The 19,565-nt window shown below is 51.6% G+C and overlaps 1 protein-coding gene across 5 annotated transcripts in view; it reads left to right on the top strand.

Moving 5' to 3' along the window:
• The window catches only part of TSPAN9 (tetraspanin 9), a 204,544-nt gene that overhangs the window by 120,161 nt on the left and 64,818 nt on the right, over positions 1-19,565 (top strand). The gene's annotated exons all lie outside the window — the stretch shown is intronic.

Raw genomic sequence — 19,565 nt, 5'->3', positions numbered from 1 at the left:
GGTGAGGGTTTTGTGGAAATTGGGGCAGAGCCACTGGAATGTCAAGAATGATTTTGTGGCCACCTTTGGGCAAGTGCTCCTGGTCCTCTGACTCATTTGCCAGTGTCCGTGTCAGCCAAGTACTGGTGTGTATTTCTCTAGTGCCTACGATTTACATGAATGCTGCCTCGCTTTCATGGTGGAGTTTCCCTCTCTGCCCTTGTTCATAGTCTCAACCTACCTTTCTTCTTTGCCCCACTCTGTATATCTTAACACTTACTAGAAACACCTTGGTGGGGATGCTCAGTGCCTCAGCCAACATTCCTCCTACTCAGCCCCCCTCCTCCCCACCCCCACCCCGCCACCTGCTGGTCGAAGTAGATATAACTGCTTGTGGCTCCTTCCTTCTCCAGAATGGTCCCGGCTTGGTTTAGGGACCTCCTCTCTCACAGGTTGGCACGGTGGGCTGTGTGCTGCACGTAGTAGGCACTCATTATGTTTGTGAGTGAATGAATGGTGGGCCAGGGTGGTGAAACCACATCTTGTTGTGTGGTGGGGAGTCCCACTTGATAGGGAAGAGAAGTTAGTTCTCCAACTTGCCTGTGATGAAGGCTCTCCTAAGCAACTTAACTGTGGGGTGACAAGGGCTCTTTTCATCTTCCCTTAAAAGCTTGGCAGAGGTTAATGAGCTGATTGATGGAATGGCTTTCTTTTCTTTGGTTATAGTGAGAGAACATGCCGTCTCTTCCTAATTAGGAGGTACCCACCACCCCTCTTTCACCAGGCAAGGAGTCTCTCTCTCTCAGAATCTCTGACTTTTCTGATTACTTAATATTTTCAGAATTCCCATGACATGCCAGGAGCTGGGAGAAATTGAATCTCAAAGACCCAGTTCTTTTATGCTGGTAGCATGTGAGTTACAAAATAAGATGTAGACCTTAGGAAAGATGGAAAGTTAGCAGAAGAGAAACGGATGCTTGCATGTGCGAGAATATTTGCCACTGGGTTCTTTGGGAGGTGGAGAAGGTGTAGCAGGCAGTTAGCCAGGATTTGGGTATGGGGTGACTGTACTTGAACAAAGACGTCCTGCAGGCAGGTGCTTGGGCCTGATAGAGAAGAAGTGGAGGAAAGAGCCAAATCAGAAGAGAAAGAATGAAGGTGTCTAGGCCCAAGGCAGGTGGGGTAGTTGATGAGGCAGGACCCCTGGGAGACTTCTGCTCACTTCCAATGCATACAGGAAGAGAAAGGCTGGAGGTCAGTGAGATGGTAAGGGTGAGGAGGGATGCAAGGCTGGTCAGAGCCCGAGGCCCGTGGGACCCAGAGCAATTGTTAGGAATTGTGTAGCCATCGCTTTTCCTAGTCTCGTGGCTCAGGTCCCAAAAGAAGGCTTTTCTGAGGCATTAGAGTTGAACCGAAGTCTGCAATCAATAGATAGAGATCTTCCTATAGATCCTGGAGCCTTCCTGGTAGTTCTCCAAACCCACCGCTGCCGCCACACCCCCCTGCCTTCTCAGAGCCCGCTGGGAGGATTCCCAGCGTGGAGGAGAGGTGCAGCTGTCACACTGCACCCCCCAGCCCCAGGCGTGAGAATCCTGGTTCCTTGCCACTGGGTGGAGCTTCTAGAGTATTGCTATCAGTGAGAGCCTGGGTGACATCACCGGGGGCAGGATAGAGGCAGATCTATGTGGCCTGTGCTCCTCCTCTTCACCAAGAAAAGGGCAGGTGACTTGTAGGCCGCTGGGGGAGGGGGTGGTGTCCAGGTCTGCTCCTGGTACCAGCGACCTCACCCAGATGGTGCTAGCCATGCTGGCACCCAGGGCAGCATTTCTGAGGGCCTGCTAGAGATGGTGGGGCTAGGGGAGGAGGAGTCAGGGGTCATGCCTGACTGAGCCCCTCCTCCTCTTCCTTGGCGCCCCTCACCCTGACCCTTGGGGCCAAAGAGAATGCTGGCTTCTTGGTGGATAGGGAATAGGAGGCCTGAGTTGGGACAGAAGTTTCTCCATCCCAAGGGGCCTGTACACTGGTAATCAAACCCACCCCAGGGTCTTTCTCCCAGCAGTGGAAACCATGGGGCAGCTCCCTCTGTCAGCCCCATCTCTGAGCCCTCCGGGAGCCATCTGGTGGAATACCCTGGGGAGAGATGAAGTGAATCGGAGCCCCTCCAGGAGGGCAAAGGAGGCTCGATGCTTTAAACTCTGAGTAGGGGAGAGAGAGAGTGTAGGCGTGGGCTTTGGGTGCTGGGGCCCGTGTCCCCTTCTTGGGACAGCAGATCATGATCCCTGCCAGACCCTCCCAAACCAAATCCAGCTCCTATCTGATAAGGAGGGATGGGGTGGGCCTGCGGTTGCTGGCCTAATTGCCAGTCAGGATAATGGTCACTTTCCATGCTTGCCGGCCGAGCTAGCCTGTCACTTTAAATCATGGCTGGCAGAGCAGTGACATTCTGGCTCCACTGGAAAGTCTATTCCTTGTGGATCGCTCCCTTAATAAAGGCCAATTAGCCAAAGAGGCAGTGCTTAGTGTGCCTGCTGGAGCAGGGGAAAGGTTGGGGCCGGCCTGCCACGGGTAGGGTGCCGGGTGGAGGCCCTGATTAACCTCCCCTAAGTGGGGTCAGGTCTTGGCGGCTTGGCCCCTCACAGACCATTCACTTGCCTCTGGGTGCAGGCAACTGGGTTAAGGCTCTCCTGTCACATCATGTGTTTTTTTACTGGCTTGGCTGTGTTATGAGTGCCTCTGCAGGCTCCCTGGCTCCCCATTGGTCCATGGTGGCCCAGGACACGGGTCTGTGCACAGTCGATGCTGGATGGGCTGTGTGTCTCAGGGGTCTGTGTGGTGCTTTCTGTCTGGAAAGCGAAGTGTGGGAAGTGGGCTGAGGGGACCCCAACAGGGTCCAAACAGGTTTGCACCTGGCCTCTCCAAGCGAGAGACTAGCTAAGCTGGGCAGCAAGAGGCATTTAGAGGCTTCCTGAAGTGCTCAGGTGTGAGGCATCAGGCTGTCTCCCCAGAGGGCTCCAAGTAGGCCTTTGGAGTGGGTCAGGCATGGCTCTATTTGGGGGAGAGGGGCCTGGTGAGACCCCAGAGCATGGCCATGAAGGAATGAATGCCGGCTCCGTGTTCACTTCCTTTCCAAAGCATTAAAAATTAAACTTCCTTGTCTTAATATCTATTTTTAAATCGTGTCAGAGCCAGCACTGGTGTCAATCAAGAGGGGGCGGGGTGGAAGAGGAGAGAAAGGAGAGAGTCCCAGCTGAAACAGGGTGCATGCTGTCGCTGCCTTGAGGAAAGGGCCATGGTTCTGCCCTCATTTGGCTGGCCTGCCAGTGGAGAGCACAGAAAACCGCACTGACCTCTTCTGAGGATGGGGGGCCTCGCCCTCCCCCTGCTGTGCCTCCATGTGCCTGACTGCCCTTGGCTGAACTTGGCAGCGGGCTCTGGGGCTTGCTGGGCTGTTGGGGTCCCAATCGAGCCCATTCACTCATGCCACAACTATTTACTGAATGCTCGCTGCGTGCACAGGAGCCTCTAGTTGGTGAGAACAGGCTGACTGGGCTTGCATAGAGCAGATCAGCTTTCTCGGGCCAGGAAGTCGTGGAATCGGGAGGTCATCAGCCTGTCCTCCACCAAGCATTTGAACACAGGGCTACCGAGGCAGGGGTCAGAGCTGGGCCCTCTCCCCCTCCCCAGCGTTCTAGGGAGGGACAGCAGCAGGTCTGGACCCAGCCTCCAGGTGGCCTGGCTTGATTTGTCCTTTTGTCTCCCCGCCCCCGCATGGTGGCTGTCTGACTCTCCCTCTCTAAAATGTTTGTGTCCATCAGAAATAAAGGGGAGGAAAAAAGTCTGAGTTTCCTTTAGGAGTTTTCTAGTTTAGAAAAAAGAACTAGTGAAATATGTATCTTTTTCTGTTTCTTCTGAGAGGGCTGACAGGATGCACTGTGGCTAGTGTGTACTGCATGCATTTATTGAGCACCTGCTGTAAGCCAGGCCCTGGAGCTACTACTCAGAGGCTGGCGGAGGAGTCAGGCACATGTCAGGCACATAAACAATTATAGTAAACAGTTGCAGTTCTGAGCAGTAGGTGTTCAGTAGAGTTACTTAATAGAATAATTGATACTGCTTAGTAGAGAAAAGATACAAAGATAACCGAGTAGAGCCAGTGACACCTGGCTTTTGAAGGATGGAGAAGAGTTTGCTGGATCGATGAGGGTGGGGTTCCAGGCCCAGATAGAGGTGGAGAGAGGTAGACTCGAGTTGATCCAGAGCCATGCCTGGGGAGAGCTTGCAGCCCAGGGGAAGAGACACAGAGCCTCCTGCACACGTGAGATGGGCTGAACCCGGAGAAACAAAGGCTGGTGTCTGCCTGGATGGTGCCGGTTGAGAACAGCTTCCAGGGCGGTGAGTGAGGCGTGGGTTCTGAGGAGGAGGTGGCCCTGCCCTGCTGTGGCGTGTGCACCAGTGTCTGTGGACGCTCTTCACTTTGTCCCTAGGGCCTGGAGGAAAGGGCTGTTTTGTTTTTCCGACAGTGAGCACCATGACGGGTCTTGCTGTGTCACTCAGGCCGCAAGCTGTTGCTGTAGGTAATCCAGCTTACAGAGATGCCCCTGTCCTCTCCCCCCTTCCGGCCTCTCCCTTCCAGCTGCGATGTGCCCGCTTATTTGGTTCCAGTTAGGAAGCTTTGAAGCTGAGCTAAACCCGTCGGGCAGAGTTAAGTCTTCTGAGCCAGCTTTGTCCCTGCTCACATTTGAAAGCTAATCTGCCAGCAGAAGTGGGGGGTTGGGGCAGGGACGTTGCAAATGGCACGTGGGCCCGAGGGTGAGCAGATCTGTGGCTGGGGTGGGGGTGGGGTGGGGTGCAGGGCAGGGCAGAGATCAGGTTCACCCCCTACCCTTCTCTAGCTAGTCATGGGGCTTCGGGTGATATCTGAAATATCTTTTCAGGTAGTGAGTCTGTGTTTCCATGGGGAGGGGTTCTGCCTTCTCTTCTCTTGGGCCCCAGCAAGCTTTGAAGGCTCTGAGGAGTCCCGGAGAAGCGCTTGGAAGGGAAGGCTGCGGGGTTTCAGAGCTTCTTCCTTGTGTTGGATGGCTTAGTGCACTGGTGCGTGTGGGGGGTCCCGTTTAGTGGCTGTTGGAGGGTGACTGGCCGAGGAGAACAGAGACGTGGCTTCTGTCTGCTTTGGCAGTTCTTCACTAGGATACGGATTCAAATCAACCAGATACCTTTTTACATGAACAGAGGCCGTGTCCCCTGCCCGCCCCCCCACCCTCCGCCTCCCCACCTCCCATTCACTGACCTACTGAGTCAGAGTCTCCAGAAACGGGTCCTGTGTTTTGGAGGTGCCTGGATTTCCTCATGCTTGACAGTATCAGCTATCTTCCAGGGCTGTGATGAGGCCCAGCTGAGGCCATCTGTGTGTCCTGGAGGGATCCTGCTTAGCAGGATGCCGCCATGCTGGACACAATGCCTAGCAGCTGCCGTTATGGTTACATTACTATCACTGCGCTTCATGCGGTGAGAGCATGTGAACAGGTAGCCCCTCTAACAGAGTCACACGCCCTGGGGCTAGAGTGACAGAGGCAGGCAGGGCTTTGGAGCCCTGCAAGGGGCCCCAGGTGTCTCTTCAGGTTGGGGATCATTCAGAGTGTCTTCTGATCATAGGGATATATGGGGTAGAAATGGAGAAGCCAGGAGGTTCAGGCAGGTCTGTTGGGATGGAGGGTGGGAGTGGAAGGCAATGGGGGAAGGGTGCGGTGTGGTCTCAGACCCCAGGGCTGGCAGCTGCACTTGCCACACTCACTGTACACTGACCTCTGGCCATCCCAGGTGGGGCGGCCCACACCCTTCTGCTTCCCTTTGTCGCTGGCATGGTGAGTCAGGCCGGGAGCCGGCCAGCTGGGCCGGTGGTTGTATTGCAGGGTCTCTAAGGGCCTTCTGCCCTGGCTGCTCAGAGGACATGTCACTCAGTGTTGGACTCTGCTGGATGGGCAGTTGGCCTGTGACCTGAGCAGATGAGCAGCTCTAGGTCCAGGTCACTTTACTAACCAGAAAAACAGTCACTGAAAACAGTTTTCTTCAAATTGTGGAATAAATCATATGTAAATGCATATAGTTTAAAACAATTACATGAGGAACACATACCTATGTGTTCCTTAGCTTAAGAAATAAAACACTATGGGGTGCCTGGGTGGCTTGGTCGGTTAAGCGTCCGACTTCGGCTCAGGTCATGATCTCATGGTCTGTGAGTTCGAGCCCCGCGTCAGGCTCTGTGCTGACAGCTCAGAGCTTGGAGCCTGTTTCAGATTCTGTGTCTCCCTCTCTCTCTGCTTCTCCCCTGTTCATGCTCTGTCTCTCTCTGTCTCAAAAATAAATAAATGTTAAAAAAAATTAAAAAAGAAATAAAACACTGGCTCTACCCACAAAGCCTCTGTGTGCCCCTTCCCGAGTGTGCCCCCAACCTGTCCCCTGGAGAGAACCAGGATCCTTTTGTGTTAGGTCTATTTCTTTGTGGTTTTTCCACATACGTAAACATCCTTGAACACCACATCATTTGGTTTGGCTTGTTTTTAAACTTTTGATAGATGGAATCATCTGAATTTTTAAGACTTCAGTGTTTATTGATTCATTTGTGTTGATACGTGTGGCCATCATCCACTTATTTTTATTGTTCTAAAGTATTCCATTATCATTCTTCTGATAATAAGCATTTGGATTATTTCCTTTTTTAAAAACATGCTTCTGTGAACATTCTCGTGCAAGGCTCCTGGTGTGCATAGGCCAGGGTTTCTCAGCTCAAACCACAGGTGACTCACCTACATCCAGACAGTCATTGACAATGCATGTGAATGTTCTGGAAGCATCAAATTGCTATAAAGTTCTGAAGTATTAAGCATTTCCATGGACCAGAGTTTCAGGAGAACTGCTTTAGGGTACATAGCAAGGAGTGGAATTGCCAAGTTTTAGGATTTGCACATTTCAGCTTTTCCAGATAATGCCACATTGTTCTCCAAAGTGGATGTATCGTTGACACTTCCACCAGTGGAATGTCAGTTGACAATGGGAAGTTTTGGCATTCTCCAATACCGTGGGTGTAAAATGCTATCTTATGTCGTAAATTTTCATCTCTCTGATTACTAGTGAACATCCTTTCATAGGTTTATTAGCCATTCTTTTCTGTGAATGCCTGTTTTATGTTTTTGTCCATTTTTCTATTGAGTTGCTTGCTTGTTCCTATTTTTTAGGAGTTTTACTATGTTTTGGATGCTAATGTGTTGTCTGTTAAGTGTGCCACAAACACAGTCTATATCTTCCAGTTTATAGCTTAGCTTTTCACTTTCTTATATATATTTCCATGTGGTGTGAGGTAGGGCTCAGTTTCTTTCTTCCCCATATACAAATAGGTGGTCCTGCCTCCAGTGATTGGCTAGTCTTACTTTCCCCTCAGATGAGTCATGTCAACTGTGCCGTTTCCATGGCACTATTTATCCCTGTGCCACATTGTGTTAATTACTATAGCTTTTTAATAAGTCTTGATCTCTGGTAAGGCAAATCCTCTTATCTGATGTTTTTCAAGAATGTTTTGGCTGTTCTTGGCCCTTTGTCCTTTTGCATAAATTTTGGACAGTTTGTTTAGTTTCACCAAAAATCAATCGATCAGTCACCTCTTCTCCCCACCCTCCCTCATGCAAGCCCTGTTGGTAGTTGGATTGGCTTTGCATAGAGTCTGTTGATCAATTTGGGTAGAATTACTATTTTTTAATTTCCAGTTATGAATATAAATTGTATTCTAGGCATGTATTTCTATTCATGGACATGGTATACTTCATATATTAGGCCTTCTTTAATGTCTTTCTGTAAAGTCTCATAGTGTTCTCCATGAAGCTCTTACACAGCTTTTGTTATGTCGAGACTTTTGATCTTCCATCCTTTGACACCACCCCTTCCTCCCCTCAGAGTCCAGCAGAACTCCTATGTACCCAAGGATGGAGAAGGGAGCACCTTCCAGCCACTCCTCATGATGTGGTGGGGCTGAGCAGAACTCCTGTGCACACGAGGATGGAGAAGGGGGCACCTTCCAGCCACTCCTCCTCATGGTGTGGTGGGGCTGAGCAGTTGGCCAGGTGCTGTGCTGGACACTTCCCTAACTTTGTTACCTTATCTGCCCTCCACAGCACCTGGTGAGGAGAGGTAGGTTTATACTCATTTTGCCTCCGAGGAGTTGGAAGCTCTGGCAGGGTAGGGATTTTTGCCCCAGATCACTAAGCTGGAAAGTGACAGAACTGGGATTTGAACCTGGGTTCAGAGCCCATATTCTTTTTATGACTAACTCTGGGAGGTCATCCTGATCCAGCTCTTTCCTCTGTTAACTTCAGATTGTGTTTTTCTTGGATCTGTGCTTCCAATTTGGTGCGGTGCAACCCTGCGATAACAGGACCAGTGTTATGCATATTTGGATGTGACCCCTTGGTGATTTGTGCCTTCCCTCCGCCAGTCCCAGCCCCAACAGAAATGGGTCAGCAGATGACCACCTAGTGATTGTCAGGGCCTTTCTCAGATTAGTGGGTAGTCAGTTGTGTACGGTCTAGGTTTCATGATCTGTTTTTGTGCTTTTTATGCGAGTGCCCCAGAATGAAGACTGTTTTCTTCACAGCTTCCCAAAAGCATGACCCTCCATTGTGCTATTAAATGTTTCAGATTCTACTCATCTCATCATGGCAGGGTTTACTGTTCTTCCTTTTTTTTGAGAAGGAGAGAGAGGGGGAGAGAGAGTGCAAGCAGGGGAGGGGCAGAGAGAGAGGGGGACAGAGGATCCAAAGCAGGCTCTGTGCTGACAGCAGCAAGCCCCGTTTGGGGCTCGAACTCATGAACCATGAGATCATGACCTGAGCCAAAGTCCGACGCTCAACCAACTGAGCCACCCAGGCCCTCTGGCAGGGTTTACTGTTCTAACCATATGGCCCTGCTTTTATATTTTGTATCTTGTTCCCCCACTCTGCTAGCATCTTCTAGGAACTTGAAATCCTTGCAGCTACCTCGAGTGGGCAGTGGTACTGCTGTGTAGATGAGGACACTGAAGCTAAAGGCATTGTCATCCAAGGCCATGAGCAGGAGGAGGTGAGCGTGAGGGGCCTTCATCTTATCTGTGCCTTGCTTGCTCATGATTGGTGCTCAGTTAATGTGTGTTGGTCTGTGGGCTGGCTGAATGGCCCAGAAGTGCTAGGTAAAGGGGGCTTGGGTGGGCTCATCATGGGATGCCTTTGGCAGGTGATACCCTTTAAATATGATTGGGGTTTATCTAAAGGAAAGGCCCCATGCTGTGGGGGGAGCCATACTGGCCCCCCACCTGGAGTATCCCGTGTAGCCAAACAGGACCCATACAGCCACACATACTCACTACCTTGGAAGGCGGCTCTGTGACCACCAGCCTTATTGCAGCAAGCCCTTGGTGGGTGTCTCCCTGAGCAATGGTTTATCAGTGCCTTTTTTATAGCACACACAGCACTCTCCCCCAGGACTCTGGAAAATGCTGTTGCCTCCATTGCATTCATTTCCAGAGGTGCTGTGGACTCATGGGCTTTGGTGCCCTGTGATCTGGTTCTAGGTAGGCCCTGGTGTTGTTTCTTGGTCACTGCGTGATGAGTGATGAGCACTCGAAAAATTCCATCTGTCTCTCTATGCCTCAGTTTCCCTTCCTATTGTGGAGTTAGAAATTTAGTGGGATGGCCTGAGAAATGATTTCTGATGTGAGGGAGAAGTGGGAAGAGCCTGTGAAGGGAAAAGTATGATTAGATTTGTCCTTTGGCAGAAAAGGAGATGAGGAAGTGGGTTTTTAAAAAATTTTTTTTAACATTCTTTTTTTTTATTAATATAATTTATTGTCAAATTGGCTTACATACAAAACCCAGTGCTCATCCCAAGGGCCATCCTCAATGCCCATCACCCATTTTCCCCTCTCCCCTGCACCCCATCAACCCTCAGTTTATCTCTGTATTTAAGAGTCTCTTATGGTTTGCCTCCCTCCCTCTCTGGAACTTTTTTTCCCTCCTTCCCCTCCCCCCTGGTCTTCTGTTGAGTTTCTCAGGATCCACATATGAGTGAAAACATACGGTATGTGTCTTTCTCTGCCTGACTTATTTCATTTAGCATAACCCTCTCCAGTTCCATCCACATTGCTACAAATGGCCAGATTTCATTCTTTCTCACTGCCAAGTAGTATTCCATTGTATATATAAACCACATCTTCTTTATCCATTCATCAGTTGATGGACATTTAGGCTCTTTCCATAATTTGGCTATTGTTGAAAGTGCTGCTATAAACATTGAGGTACAAGTGCCCCTATGCATCAGCACTCCTGTATCCGTTGGGTAAATTCCTAGCAGTGCTATTGCTGGGTCATAGGTTAGATCTATTTTTAATTTTTTGAGGAGCCTCCGCACTGTTTTCTGGAGAGGCTGCACCAGTTTGCATTCCCACCAGCAGTGCAAGAGGGTTCCTCTTTCTCCACAGGGAGCGGGGGTTTAATTGTATTTCTGTGTCAGAGCCTGTGGCTGTATGTGAGGGGAGCTGCCAGCCACCTCAGAACAGAACCCCAAGATGCAACCCTGCTTGGACATGGTGGGCTCGGTCCCGTGCGCCCAACCAGGGGTTCCATGTGGCCCTGCCCACTGCTCGTCCTCCCCCAGGATTAGGGCTGGGGGTGCCCTTTCAGAGTCTTGGGACTGGGACCCCATACGCCAGAGGAGAGACACTGGCCAGTCAAAGCCAGAAGGAGTGGGGTTGGGGGCAGTTGGAAGGTGTGTGTCTCTGTGTGACGAGTCCCTGAGTAGCACGGATTGTGGGGCCTAAAGGTTTTTGTTAGGTACCTAACTTGTAAGTTCTCAGAGCTCCCCTTTGCCCCAAACACACACAAACAGACACATGTTGACACACATATATACATACGTGTAGGTGTGCACACGTGTATACAGACATACGTAAGACACGTGTGTATATAAATGTGTATGAATATACATCATAAATGTTTAGAAATGTTTTTATAGTGTGAATACGTGTCTCTATATTTATATATACAGTTGACCCTTGAACATGGGTTTGAGCTGTGTGGGTCCACAGCAGATATTTTTCCAGTACAATACTGTAAATGTATTTTCCTCATGATGATCTTAATCTTTTCTTTTCTCTAGCTTACTTTAATGTAAGAACACAGTATATGATACATACATTTAACATACAAAATATGTGTTGATCAACTGTGTATGTTATCCGTAAGGCTTCTAGTCAACATTAGGCTATTAGTAGTTAAGTTTTGTGGGAGTCAAAAGTTAGGTGCAGATTTTTTTTTACACATGTGTAAAATACATTTTTATTAATAATAGCATTTTGTTCCATATGGGTAATATTTCTATGAAAGAAAGTAATAACCACAATGTACTGTAATTAATACACCCTGGAAAGACACGTCTCTTAGGAAGATCTTTGAGTTCTGGCAACATATTTGAATAAGTGTAGATTGATGTACATGCACATTTTTAACCGTGGGGAGATTGGTGTTGTTCAAGGGTCCATTGTAAATGAATATGTCAGTTTAGTTAGATTCCCCGCAAGTGTGTGTGACCTTGGGTATAAACTGGTATCCTCATTTTAAGCAACCCATTTCCTGGATGGACTGTGGGGCTCATAGATTGCAAGCATCACACACCAACCATGGCAAACTCCAGAACACAGAGACCTGACTATTTATCTCTGTGACCTCGGCCCAGCAGTTGTTTAGCATTTGGCCATGCACCGGCCCGGGTTTCTTTTTCCTTCTGCTCTCTGCACTCCTGTGTTTCTATGTACGGATCTTTCAGTATCTATGGAGAGACAAGGTTAGCTCACAGGCTAAAAGGAAAGCCAAGCAACAGGCCACACACAAGGACAGAAGCCAGAGCTGCTCTGGGGTGTCGTTACCATGAGGTAACGATGACCCTGGTCATGTCGACTCTGTCAGTTTTTGGCCGTTGGGACCCACTGCTCAGGAACTGACTTCTAGGACAGAGGGTCTGACTGGTCATGAGCCCATCCTTGGCCAGGGTTGAGCAGAGCACCTGGATTGATGGGACACGGCTGTATGCAGTGGGGAGAAGAGAATTCCCCAAAGGAGAACAGGGGAGCTGACACTAAAAGAAGGGGCAGAGGCAGAAATGGTAGATGTGTGCTAAAGTGTTTGGCCCCCCAAATGCCAGGTGCCACTGCTAGGATTTGCTCATCCCCTGGAAGTGTCCTCCCCACCTCCTGGGGAGAGAAGTCAGCAGTAGATGGGGAGGCTGAGACCTCCCCACCCCCATCCAGCAGCTCTTGCTGTGTTTGTGTGGCCATCCTGGCTGCCTGTGTGGGGGAGATTCGGCAGCCGTGGTGCTCCTCTGATCTCTCTGTGCCTGGCTGTGTCATCTTGGTATGTCTGAGTTGCTCAGGGGTAGGTAGGTAGCTTGGTTTTCCAGCTTCCCCAGAGCTAAGACACCTTTGAGGCATCTCCCAGCAAACCATGCATATGGATTCCACTGTGTCAGCCCCTTTCCATGCCCACCCCTGGTGAGTGCCCTTGGGTCTGCTGGAAGGGCCTGCTGATGCTCTAGGGAGGGTGTGCCCACGGTGCTGCAGCTACTTTTCAGCCCTGCCCTGGAGTTTCCTGACATTCCCCAGTCCTAAGTCTCTGAATTCCCAAAAATGTGTTCTCCGTGACCAGCCAGTGAGTCTTGAGTTGTGCTTATGGTCTGCTAACCTCATGCTGCACATTGTAGGGGAACAAGAGCTCCCTCTCTTCCTGCTCTAGAGAGGCTTGTAGTCTAGCTGGGAAGAGCCAACTACTGTCACAAGGGTGTATGATAAGGCAGTGTAGCATGCCACAGGGAGCCCACACGTGCAGTCAGCCAGACCAAGTTTCGTGCATTTTATGGACATCATCAGTGTGCGACCCGTGGGCTCCCCATCCAGTATTACAAGGCAGTGGGGACTTATTGAATAACTAATGTCAATCAGAGTTCCTGTGCATGGCCTCTCACGTGTAGTGGGCACTTATAAATGGTATATATTCTTACGTAATCACATAAACGTGCTTCCTGTTTGCCTTGGCTTCCGGAAAGTGTGAGCTGTGGTAGCCCCAAGTGGTTCCAGTGTAAGGCCAGGTGGACAGGGAGGGCTCTGCGCAAGAGACAGGACTTGAGCTGATCCTTGACAAAAGAATGGTATTCAGCCACACGGTGAGGAGGCGGGATGGCCTTTCAGGCATGCCTGAATGTGGTCAGCACGATGAGGGCCTGGAGCAGGACCTAGCCCTCAGGCTCCCTGTGGCCATGTGTACAGACTTGATGAATGAGGCTAGCATGGAGGAGAAGGTGTTCCTCCAACAGGTGCGCATCAGGGCACCTCCCTGGGATAGAAGGGACAGTACATATTGAGTACCTGCCATGCCCCGCACGATGCTAAGTGCTTTCCTGACCATGGAGGGCGGTGTCAGGATGTTCGTGTCCAGCACCTGCTGTCTGTCTTCTGAGCAGAGCAGGCACCTCAGGGAGCATCTGAGGGCAGAGGGGAGAAGACCTGAGGGCCTAGGCGATGGAAGATGTGTGCCTGGGGAGACGGCAGGGAAGGGGCAAGAGGACAGCTAGGCAAAGGGCTTCTGGACGAGCAGAGGGGGTGGTGGGGATGATGGAGGAGGTGAGGGCAGGAAAAATGAGGTGATATTTGAAGCCAGAGAAAGGGGCTAATGCAAGAGAGTTTTGAGCCAGACTGTGGTGGGCAAGGAATTGCTTTGGTAGAAAAGTTTGCTGATCATTGGGGACCCCTTTAAAAACAGTACTTTGGGTGGTACCTGGCAGAGTGTAGAGACCGTCGGGTGGAAGGTCTGTGTAACACCCTGAGGTGTGGAGGACGTGGTGAACCCGGCTGTACTGGCAGGGGGGTCTAAGGAGACTGCGGTGGCTGGCGGAAGGACCCAGAGCCTTCTGTGCTCCATTCATTGAGGGGCAGCCCCCAGTGTGTTCTCTCCAGGAGGTCAGGTGTGTTTTGAGGCCTGACTGTGCCCCCCACCCACTCAAGGGAGGCTTCCCCTGCCTGTGGGCAAGAGCTCATGAGACCCAAATCAGAGTGACAGCGTGTCAGCCTGGGTTCTGGGCCAGAGCTCTGTGATGTCCGAGCCATTTAGGACACCCACCATGACCGGTCCCTGAGGCCTGGGGGCCTGGTGGGGAGGAGGTTGGGGGACCCTCAGGAGGGTGGTGGGGGGGAGGAAGTTGATGCTGTTGGAAGAGCTGAGCGCACAAGGTGCTTGATTTGTTACCATTTATGGCAGCCAAAGAGAAGGGCGCGAGGCCCCCCTTCCCCCTCTCTGCCTCAAGCCCCCCTTCATCTGCCCCTTTCTCAGCCTGCCTGGTGGGAGGAGGGGAGTCTGTGTGAAAAGTGCATGTTTCATAAAAGCCGCTCTGTAGAGGGTGGCGGGTCTGAATCAGGAGCTGTAGGAGGAAGATTGACAAGATTCTCGGCATTGCTGATTTCTCTCTTCCTTTTTGGCTGGGGGCTCCTCAGAACTTGTTGGGGGGCAGGGTAGGTTGGATGGCCCCTCCAGCAGCCGGCAAAATTCTGGTGTGCCCAGCCATGAATCCTGCATTTCCTCCCCATTTGTAGAAATGCCGGAATCCCGTTTCGCTCAAGACATACACCAGCTAATTCTCAGTTTGCTTTTGGGATGAAGGTGGCAGAGTGGGAAAGAGCAGGAATGGGGTGCCAACACCTCAGTTCTAGTTCCGGCTGTGTTGCTCACTGGCTGTGTGACCCTGGACAAATTACTCCCCCTCTCTGGGCCTAAGTTCCCACATCTGGACAATGACAGACTTGAACCAGCTCATCTCTGGGGTCCCTTTGGGCTCTGACATCCTGCGTTTTTACACATTTCTTTTGCTCCCTTTGTGTTTTTAAAGAGCTGATGATTCTTGAGATACCTTATTTTCCTTTCCTCACAGTAGCCTTGGTAGAGTGAGGGAACAAGGAGGATTCCTTGTATCTCACAAGTGGGGAAACAGTCCAGAGTGAGGGAGGACCCACCTAGCAGGGCCGGGTGTGTCCTTGGTGTGCTTGAACTCGCTGCCTGAAGCTCACAAAACTGCCCCAGATTCTGCTCTGCCTGGAGGCTCACATGCTGGGTGCAGGCACAGGGGCTCCCGGGTTCCAGACGGAACGTTCCCCAATGGGCTTTGACTCCCCGGACCTTGGTTTCCTTGCTCAGTGGCAGGCAGAGAATCTCCCCTGCTTCCCATTTCCCACCTCAGGGTCGTGGCTGGGTCTGAGCAGGAGATGGGGCCAGCCACAGCAGTCAGCTGGTTTTGCCTGGCCCCCACCCCCACCCGAGAGGGCTGTCACCCACCAAGCAGGTAATGAGGGGTGGGCCGCTTTATTAAGCACCCTCACTGCAGGAGAGGAGCTCAGCACCTTGTTTGACACACAGAACTGTCTCGGCTCCCTTCCTATTGTTAGAAGCCTTAATTACAATTGTTCCAATTCCGCCCTCCAGCATTCATCATTAGGAAGAGCTTTCTTTTCCCTTCCTGCGTTCCCCTAAGTCCCCTGAACAGTGTCTTCGCTGTTCCCTTGCACCAAGATGCCTCCCGCCTCTATCTCTCCCCTCTTTACCGCCCACCTCTATCTGGGGCAGTCCCAACACCAGCTGCCTCCCTGTCCTGTGGCCCTACCTTGTGCCCCCAGCTGCCACCCTTTGAGAAAACAAACAGCAGTCCCCCCAACCCCACTAAACTCAAGGCTCCAAGCTGGGGATGCTGTCCCTTCAATGGGCTGCTTAATCATGAATTCAGGAGCCTGTCTGCCCCTCCCCTTGCGGTGTGAGGGTCAGCAGGGTGGGTGTCCTCAACTGGATAGCGCACACACTGGGTGCTCTTTGCCGTCTCTGGCTGTATCTCCCCTTCTGGCCCAGAGCCCCTGGGCCTGTCCTTTACTCTGACTTTGTTAGAAGGCCCCTGGGGCAGCATGGAAAAAGCCTGTACCAGGAGTGTGGGTGCCCCTCACAGCTCTGCCACGGCTCCCCCTGTGATGATCTCTGACTTCAATTTCTCATCTGTAAAATGGGGATAAACCTGAATACTTGGCTGGCCAACCGGTCAAGGAACCTGTCAAAGAACTGTCAGGCGGGTACATCGAGACAGTCCTCTGAAGTCTGTGTAGGGTGGCGCTCTGTAAATTGGGATTACTGTGTCGTTTCTTTTTGTTAATGCCCGTCGCTCTCTGTGTCTGTTTCTGCCACCACCTTCCTGCCTTCCCGTTTCCGAGTGGGCCGTAAAGTTGCACAGTGGTTTGTTCCCGGACATATTTCTCCATCCAGGTGGCCACCGTACCTGTGTGACTAAAGTGCGTGATTCCGGCTCCTGCAGGCTGCCTGCCAAGGCATCCCACCATGCTTGACACCCTGGCAAGCCCACTCAGGACTGTCCAGGGAGTGTGGTGGCGGGAGGGGGCCCCTTCCAGCGTTCCCAAAGTTCTGTAGCGGGTCAGTGCGGAGAAAATGGCTTGTCTGGGTAGGAACTACAAATGCCCCTCCATATTCATCTAGGACTGCTCTGTGTGGCTTGTTCAGGCTCATTCCTTTGGTTAGGGGTTTACTAAGATGACCTGTGTCTCCAGATCACAGAGAGCTGGTTTCATTTTCTCAGTGGCTGATCCGTCAGACCCACTGCGTACCCGGTCCGTTGCCTTGCCCTTTCTCAGGGCCGTGGTGACCTCAGCTCTGCCAAGGAAGAATCTTGTGCTGGCCGGGGATCTTCTGGGGAGGCCCTTCCCCCACTGGGTGTGGGGCTGGTCTCTGAGCCTGTAAGTCTGGCACTTTGATTGACAGGAGTTTGAGCGAATTTGCTTGGGTTTATCTGCCCTGTGGGGATACTCAAGCCAGGCCAATCATCCTCTGAGGGACAAAGCCTACTGGTTTCTGCTTTAAGCATGGAGATGTGGAAGTAGGTTTTGGGGGCAGGGCATGAGCAGAGTGCTCACATTCACCCACACCACTGTGGATGCACACCGAAGATGTGAGCAGTTCCTTTGCTTCCGCCAGAGATGTCTACCCCCACCCCATGCACTCAGCCTGGTTAAGGGGAGTCGGCCTGGAGGCAAGGGTCTGGGCAGCTTCAGTCCTCCCTGTGATCAGTATTGTATACCGTCTCCCAAAGGACATTTTCTCCTCGGGGAGGTTTACCAGAGTGTCAACAGCCTTATTTTGCTTTTAGGGAGACTGAGTTGTAGAGAGAGAAGGGGTTATATTGAGGGCCCAAGTCACATGTGGAATAAACAAAGCCTTCTTGGCTGTCATGGAATGCACTGGATCCCAGAGTGCCCGAGTGGGCATGGTAACCCATTTGAATTACATGTAGTCAGGATGTGGCCTGGCTTCCAGGCTACGTGGACCCTTCTCAGCTTCCCGAGTAGACTTGTGGGCTGGTTTCTCCACAGAACTGCAGGTGTCCTGGGGAAGTGTGCACCTCCTTTGCCAAGGCCCTGACCTCCAGCCTTTGGACACAGACACCCATGGCCCCTTGCTTCTGTCTGGGCCTACCATAGGCTCCCAGGACCCTTGTGAAATTCCAGGCCAGGCCATTACCTGAAGGGCCCACCATCCTGGGGAAGGCAAAGCTGCCAGAGTGGACTTCTGAACGTGGTTGGAGAAAGGGCTGGAGAAAATGGGGAAGGGGGCAGAGGGCTGAGAGACACCTCTCAGAGGGCAGCCTCTTGCTTTGCTATTTATATTTAATTTACTAGAGTATTTTTCCTTGTCTTTTTCTGTTTGGTGTTCCCAAACTTCTCTTCACACCTCTCTCCCTTCCAGGTTCCCTTCACCTCGCTGTATTTAGGAGATGACTAAGTAGACGAACCTTCCACACTGCCCCTGACTTGATGCCTCCTGACATTGAATGCTGGGACTGAGGAGGGAGGGCACACCTGGGAGCCCTTCTGGGGAGGCAGTCATAGGTCCCCTGATGGAGATGTCCACGGACTCAGTCGGAGGTTGGACTTAGCTTCTGCGTTCTAGGTGATGGGAGAAGGAAGGTGGGGGAGGAGTAAAAACAACACCACCACACCCAACACCTGATGTCCCTGATGACCGTCTGTCTGCATCACTGAGGCACCAGTGAGGGGCCCCGGTGTGGCGGACGGCCTGGTCTTTGAGAGGAGAGTGAGGGGTGAGCCTCGTTCCAGACACTGCTCTTGTGCAGACATGTTTCTCTCCCTTTCACTTATGTCAGGAAATCGGACGAGGTCTTTTCCTTTGGGAGGGGAGAAGAAAATCAGACCCCACAGAGACTAATTGCCCCTGGCTTCAGCCGCCCCTGTCTGCATCCCTGTAGCCACCCTTCACTCCCACCTCCCAGCATGCGATTCCCTGCCCCTTCCCTTCTGCCAGGCTTCTCAGGCTGCCTGGTTTGGGAAGTGAAAGGTAATATGTGTAAAGATCACTGGCTCTGGAGGCAGTGCGTTTGTCTCTTGGCATTACTGTTTACTGTTTGTATGGACCTGACAAGATGCTTAACTCTTTGAGCCTTGACCTCCTCATCTGTAAAATGGGACAATAATAGGTCTACTCTCTAGGTTGGTTCATGGAGTAATGGAAACACTGTATGAAGTGATGGGTGTCTTCGGGTCAGGTGAGGCTCGTATGGACAGGTGATGCTGGCTGGGGTAGTGTAGCCATATTCCTTGGCAGAGCGAAATAGGGAACATGTGTTCAGAATTAGGGTGTAGGTGTTTTGTTTCTGTTCTCAGCCCCCACTTCCTCAGCTGGGCCCTTATTTTCTCTAGGCTTTGTTTTGGCTTTCTCCTCAGTGGAATGAGGCAAGTCATTCGGTGCCTCTCACCCCTTCCCCCTCCCCCAGCCTCCTGCAGGACAGGGAGAGATGGACAGATGAGGAATGGGTTCCCAGCTGCTGAGTGCTTGGAGCTCTCTCAGCCAGAGACGGGGGAGAAAATCGAAGGTGGGCTGTTCTATGCTTTTAGGATGGTCTCTAGGGACACAATGTTTAAACTAGAGTTGAAACCTCTTACTGAGCTCACAAAAGAAGGCCCTGGAGGAGGCCCCTGGGGTCTGCATTAGCCAGACCAGCCAGGGACCTGGGCGGGCAGAGATGTCCCACCTGGCCTTGCTGGTGGGGCCGAGGCATGCCTGTGGAGAGACTGGGTGCCCCACTTAGGAAAGACAAAAGCAGAACCTAAGCAGGGAGAAGGAGAGGAAAAGGAATAAGGGGAACGAAAGGCAAAGGCACAGGGACAGCTGGAGGGGCGGGGCAGACGCGGGCAGAGAGCCTCAGGTAGCCAGCTCCAGGGGCTGAGCCTGCCTGTCCCTTCCTCTCCGCAGTGATTAAGACATCGCCAGCTGCCTGTGTTCTTAGCTCCGCTGGCTCTCCGCTGCCAATAACAAATGCATCTGGCTGGAATCTGGGTCATTAAAAAAACAACCTGATATTTCTCTTCTTCCTTCACCCCCTGGCAATCCATGTCCTGGAATATAGCTGGGACCCCCAAAGGAGGGATCCAGAGGCACAGGGAGCCAGGGTGGGCGTGTTGGCTG

Source organism: Puma concolor, chromosome B4, assembly GCF_028749965.1.
Source record: "Puma concolor isolate L17-30 chromosome B4, mPumCon1.1.hap2, whole genome shotgun sequence".
Taxonomy (NCBI): Eukaryota; Metazoa; Chordata; class Mammalia; order Carnivora; family Felidae; genus Puma; species Puma concolor.
This window is presented reverse-complemented; position numbering and strand designations above follow the sequence as displayed.